Source organism: Petaurus breviceps, unplaced genomic scaffold (assembly GCF_028583685.1).
Source record: "Petaurus breviceps papuanus isolate PSGF00001 unplaced genomic scaffold, PetGlider_PUasm1.0 176, whole genome shotgun sequence".
NCBI classification, from domain to species: Eukaryota; Metazoa; Chordata; class Mammalia; order Diprotodontia; family Petauridae; genus Petaurus; species Petaurus breviceps.
Window position 1 is genome coordinate 5,183,180 of NW_027185771.1, and position 6,711 is coordinate 5,189,890.

At 48.4% G+C, this 6,711-nt stretch overlaps 1 protein-coding gene across 1 annotated transcript in view; it reads right to left on the minus strand.

The window, feature by feature from the left end:
• Window positions 1-6,711, minus strand: part of CDH15 (cadherin 15) — a 30,082-nt gene that overhangs the window by 12,972 nt on the left and 10,399 nt on the right. The window lies entirely within an intron of this gene.

Consider the following 6,711-nt stretch of genomic DNA (forward strand, 5'->3'; position numbering starts at 1 on the left):
AGAGAGACAGAGAGAGACAGAGAGACAGAGACAGAGAGACAGAGACAGAGACAGAGACAGAGAGAGGGCGGAGGGGGAGTTTTGTACTAAAAGTGGGGGCTACAAATACCAACAAGACAATTCCTGCCTTTAAGGATCTTAGGCTCTAATTGGGGAAGACACCTGAAGGGTTGTTAGTGAGTGAATGAAGCCCCAAGAGAGGCTTGAGTTTGATGCTGAACTCTGACATTTTTAGCTGTGTGACTATGACCAACTCACCTGCTCTTTCTGTTCTTCAGTCCGGTCAGGGCTGTTCTGAGGATCAAATCAGATAGTTTGCCCTATAACCGAATTTTCCAGCAGATTGCCCCCCTTTATTGGCCCCATTCTCTCACTAATCCTCAACCTCTCAGACTACAAACATGTTTATGTCCTTTCATCCTTAAAAAAAACCTGCTAGCTTTCTATATCTTCCCTTTCATGCCTAGCCTTTTTTTTAATTTAAATTTTATTTTCTCTCAATTACATGTAAGAAAAAACTTTTAACATTCTTTTTTAAAATTTTGGATTCCAAATGCTTTCTCTCCTTCTCTTGTTCCCCTTGAGAAGACAAGCAATTTGACATAGATTATACATGTACAATTAAACAAAACATGGAAATAGTAGCTATGTTGCAAAAGAAAATGCGGACCCCTCTGCCACACAAATAATAAAGTTAAAAAAAGTATGCTTCAATGTGCATTCAAAGTCCACCAGTTCTCTCTCTGGATGTGGACAGCATTTAAAAAAAAATAATAAGTCCTTTGGAATTGTCTTGGATCATGGTATTTCTGAGAAGAGTTAAGTCATTCGTAATTGATTATCATACAATATTGCTGTTACCATGTACGCTCTTCCCCTGGTTCTGCTCAATTCACTTTGCATCAGTTCACGAAAGTCTTCCCAGGTTTTTCCAAAATCATCCTGCTTATCATTTCTTATAGGACAATAGTGTTCCATCACAATCATACACCACAATTTGTTCAGCCATTCCCCAATGGATAGGCATCCCCTGAAATTCCAATTCTTTTTCACTACAAAAAAGCTGCTATAAATATTTTTAGTACATATAGGTCCTTTTCCTTTTGTTTTTTATCTCTCTGGGACACAGACCTAGTAGTGGTATTTCTGGGTCAAAGGATATGCACAGTTTTATAGCCCTTTGGGCATAGCTCCAAATTGCTCTCCACAATGGTTGGGTCATTTCACAACTCCACCAATAATGCATTAATGCATGACTGACCTTGGAAAAAACCCATCTTAATTGATATTTTCCTTTCCTTTCCTTTCATTCTCTTCTAAATTCTTTGCAATCTGGCTTCTGACCTTATCATTTAACTGAAACTGTCCTCACAAAAGTTAATAGTGTTCTTTTAATTGCCATATTCAGTGACATTTTCTCAATCTGCGTCTTTCTTGACTTCTCTGCAGCCTTTATCATTGTTGATCACCTTTTCCCAGATAATCCTTCCTCTGTAGGTTTTCATGGACTAGTCCCTCCTGGTTATCCTATGTCTATCTGCTTTTTCTCATTCTCTCTTGCCAGATTTTCATCCAGGTCACTCCCATTACCTATGGCTATCTCTTGTCCCCATGGGTTTGACCTTGGCCCTCTTCTCTCTATACTGTCTTGCTTGGTGATGTCAACAGCTAGATTCAATGATCAGTATGTTGATGATTCTCAGATCTTTTTACCCAGCCTTAACCTCTCTCCTGACCTCCAGGTTCCCATCTCCAGTTTATTGGACATCTCAAACTGGATGTCTCACAGACATCTTATGCTCAACGTGTCCAAGTCATCATTCCCTCCCTCCTACTTCCCCTTTGCCCAGCTTCTCTAGTACTGTGGAGGGTATGACCTCTTCCCAGGCACCTAGACTCACAATAGCCACAGTGTCATGCTGGGCTCCTTCCTCTTTCTCACCCCCCCCCCCCCATCCAATCTAACACCAGGCCCTGTTGATTTTACCTCTGAGATCTCGTTCACGAGCCCCCCCCCCCCCATTCTCTCCTCTGATACTTGTGTGCCCAGGTCCTCACTATCTCATGCCTAGACTCTTGGCAAAGCCCTCAGGGTGATCGCTCTACTTCAGGTCTGTCCCCTCTCTAAGCCATCGTCCACTCAGCTGGCAAATGGAGCTTCCTCCAGAAGAATGTCTGAGCCGTCGCCCCTGCTTCCCCCATTCAATAAATTCCTGTGACTCCTCAGTGTCTCCAGGATCAAATACCAAGCTCACAGTGCCTAAGCTGGCTGGACCTTAAAGTGCTACATAAATGTAGTTAATAGAAATGCCATAGTTCCAGGTATTGTGCTGAATGTTTATCTGACTAAGCCCCACAATCACTTTGGGTGGTAGGTGCTATTATGAATAATAATCCCAGTGAAGGCTAGCATTTATGTAATACCTAGCACATGTCAAGTGCTGTGCTAAGTGCTTTTCAGATATCTCATCTGATCCTGTGACAGCTCTGGGAAGCACGTGCTATCATTATTCCCATTTTCCAATGAGGAGACTGAGGCAGACAGAGATTCAGTGACTTGCCCAGGGTCACACAGCTAGTCAGTGTCTGAGGCTGTATTGGAACTCCCCAGAGGTCTATCCACTGTACCGTCTAGTTACCAAATGTGAGCTACTATTCTTGTTGTTACTATTATTTGGTAAATTCCTTTCCAGGCTTTGGGCTCATGCTCCATTGGCCATGAATGACACTCCCTGGAACTCTCCACCTCTAACATGCATCTCGTGTTTGCTGCGCCCCAGCCCTCACCACATGGAAATGACAACTCCCCCCCACTCTTTGAGGCTCTGCCTGTGTGAGGAGCCTCAACTTCCCTTAAGCCAGCCCTAGTGCGGTGGAAAGAGGTCCCGCAGGACCCAAGTTTAAGTCCATTCACCATTTACTAGGTGGGTGACCTTGAACAAGCCACTCCCTGGACCTCAGTTTCCTCATCTGTTAAATGGACCAGATGGCTCCTGAGGTCCTTCCAGCTTTATATGCGTGATCCCATGAGGTCAGGGATATAGGAGGAGGCAGGGAGAGGAGCAGATCTCATGTTCCCTGTTTCCTAGTAGACAGCCCCTTCTCTTCCCTCTTCCCTTCCCATGAGGCAGTGACTTATTTTGTTTCAAAACAACCCTACCAACTTGGCTCCTTCTCCCTTCCCTCAGCTTAGGGGCGAGCTAGTCTTTACGGGGGAAGGGGAGGCACCTGATGAGCCAGAACAGCTGCAGAGAAAAACAGCTGGACTCAAGAACTTGGGGATTAACCTCCCCCCCCCCAGGCCCATCTTCCCCTGTGATCTTTCCTGGCCAACCGTGAATATGTAAGAATTCATATGTATTCCAAGAACTAGGGGGATGGTTTGGGTGGGAAAGGGGTGGGATGGGATGGTGGTTAGCGGGACTGGCAGGAAAATTGGGTGGGAGGGGTGTGTGACTAGATTGTTTTTGTGGCTGACCTAGGCCATGAATATAATGGTTGTATGGAGATTCCTTTGTCTAAGCCAGGGTCCTACCATTCAGGAGGCATTGCTCTGGCTTGAAACTGGATCCATTGCTAAAGTGCAGCTCCCAGGGGAGAGGTCACCCCTTAAGCCTTCTCATCATTGGGTACCACAGTGTGAAGGTATGGCAGAGGGAAGAGGCTTGGATGGGGCCGGGGGGAGGACAGGGGTGCTCTAAAGGCACAAGGATAGAGAAAGGGAAGGAATGAGGAAACCTGAAAAGATTCCCCAGGTTTGCCAGGCTTCACGGCCCTGGAAATATCACCACCTGACTGTCCCCGTGAAGGCGTGTGGGGAGTTCCCTCTGCCATCCTATTTTGGGAGGCTGGGATATTCTAGGACCTGCTCCACAGTGGGAGGGCTTGGAGAAGGTGGGACCTGCCCCTGTGGGCCTTGGCCCACAAGTGCTGGGTGGGGCCAGGTGTAGTGAGTGGGGCACCCTCCCTTAAGAGCATAGGGGCCCTGGGGGCCTCGACTCCCAGGAGGAGTGAACAGAAAGTGGGGGAGGGCCCCAGTTTTGCTCTCTCTTGGAGAGGGAAGGAGGCATATTCTCAAGGCCCAGAGCAGATGGAGGAACTGTGCACTCAGCCAAGCTGGCCTGGGAGGGGCCGAGCCACAGTCTGGACTGAGAAAAGTGCATAGCAGTGAGCCGGGGGCTCCAGGCAGAGGCTGTGCTTGACAAAACTGAGATGCCCACCTTGTTGGCTCAGCCAGTTGAGGTTGAATGCCTACCGTCCCAGGTGCCCAGTGCCACCCAAGGGACTGAGGGAAACAGGCCTCGGAGGAAATCTCTCCTGTTTTAGCTCTACTGCTCCCCCAAAGCTGAGGGGCTCATGGTAGTGACTTAAGGGGTCACCCCTTCCATGGGGATTCCTGTTAAAATGATATTGTGAGGAGAAGGCAGGTCTTAACCCAAATGAATGACACTTAAATGGTGGAATTTCAGGCACTGTGACAGACCAGCTCTAGACCAATATTTCTTCTATACGGGTGAGTAACTTTGGCTCAGGGAAACCTAACCTCCTCTTCCCCTCTGCACAGCTGACAGTCACCTCTCCCCAACCAGGCCCTCAGTTCCATCCTCCCTACCCCATGGGGGAGGAAGGAGCCAAAGAACCCTGGGGGGGAAGAAGAATTGGAATGGAGCCCCCACCCTTGCCTTGCCTTGACCACACTCCTAACAGAGGGGACCATGGGAGGACTGAGAAAGTTGAGGCAAGGCATGCAAAGGGCTGGATGGTTAACAGCAGCATTGCAAGCATATCTGCTCACTCCCAACTTATCCATTTTCCAACAGGTGACTGAACATCCTTTCCCCATCCCCTTTCCTCATCTCCCCTTCTTTAAAAACATCTTCCCCGTCCCAAGTTTGAAAGAAAACCACTATTCAGGTCAGGCAGGGGCCTCAGTCGCCCTTTGAGCCCAAGGGAAAAGGCCAAATCAGGCCTGGCCTTAGCCAGAGAGTCCTGAGTGAGCCCATGGGGAGAAAGGTCAGCATCCTGCTCCTTCACATCAAGCCAGGCCTGTGTGAAGCCAAGCCAAGATGGGCCTTAATGGTCAAAGCCCAAAGATTATGTTATCGCTATTTTAAAAGAGTCAGCATGGCATCATGGGTAGGGAACTGTCTTTGGAGTCAGACAGGCCTGGATGCAAGTTCTGACATTGGCAAGTAACAGGTGTGTGACCCTGAGTAAATCATGTAACTTCTCTCTGCCCCAGGCAACTTTCCAGGCTAAAAAGTTAGATACGAGTTATTAATCTCTATACATGGAGGGAATTCCTAGCTCCGAGGAGACCACGCATCTAAACCATAAACTTCCTTCCTTCCTTCCTTCCTTCCTTCCTTCCTTCCTTCCTTCCTTCCTTCCTTCCTTCCTTCCTTCCTTCCTTCCTTCCTTCCTTTCTTTCTTTTCCTTTCTTTCTCTCTTTTTCTCTTTCTCTTTCTTTCTCTCTTTTTCTCTTTCTTTCTTTCTTTCTTTCTTTCTTTCTTTCTTTCTTTCTTTCCTTCCTCCCTTCCTCCCTTCCTTCCTCCCTTCCTCCCTTCCTTCCTTCCTTCCTTCCTCCATTCCTTCCTTGCTTTTCCAAAAACACAGCATTATAGGCTAATAGCTGAAAAGGACCTTAGTTGGATCTCAATTCCAATTCTTCCATTTTACATGTGAGAAAACTGAGGCCAGAGGAGATGAAGTGTTTGCCCAAGGCCACACAGGTGGTATGCAGGAAACTCACAGAGGGAGGATCCGCCTGGCCCAGGACCCACAGTGGTCCTTTATTTTCTAAAACGGCTGATCCTCTTTCAGGAGCAGAGCCCCCAATGTCCTGGCAGCCAAGCCAGGCTTCCTGTCCTCCAGGCCCTGGTGCTGGGGCTCCTTTCTCACTGGCATCAGGAAGCCTTCCCTCCCAGGAGCACCGCCTGTGCGGATGGCGCAGTGCCCCCCGTTTCCCACCTCCAAGTTGGGTAGCTGCTGCTCCAGGCAGCCTGTGTGAGGGGGCCACTCCCGCTTGTTGGCTGCTTGGTTCTCCTCCCAGATCCCCATCTCAGCCCCTCTGCCTCCTGCGCTCTTCAACCAAGACTCTGCTTCCCAGCCTGTGAGGGGCTGCTGAGTGGGTGGGGGCGGTGGAGAGGGGCCAAGGAGATCCCGGCTCATTCCCCAGAGCCCTGCGGACGCCATCTGAGCCCTTCACAAACCATTCTCTCGCTGGTGTCTTCATGTCTCAGGCTGCCAGCAGATGTTATTCTGAAGCAGAACAGGAAAAGCAAAAAAGCCATAGAGCTAGACAGGCTGACAGCTTTCCAGGGCTGGGAAACACCTTCTGGGGTCACCTCAGCTTCACAGAGGGACCACAGAAATAGGCTGGGAGTCAGAAGGCTGGAGTCTGGTTCTTCCACTTATAAGCCATGTGATCTTGGTCAAGTCATTTAACTTCTCTTGGCCTTAGTTTTCTCATGTGTAAAATGGGGATAATAATAGAACCTACCTTCCAGGGTTGTTACAAGGGTCAAATGAGATATCTGTAATGTTTAACAGAATGTCTGACAGGTAGTCAGTTCTTAATAAACCCTTCCTTCCTTCTCTCTCCCCTTCCTTCCTTCTCTCTCCACTTCCTTCCTTCTCTCTCCCCTTCCTTCCTTCCTTCCTTCCTTCCTTCCTTCCTTCCTTCCTTCCTTCCTTCCTTCCTTCCTTCCT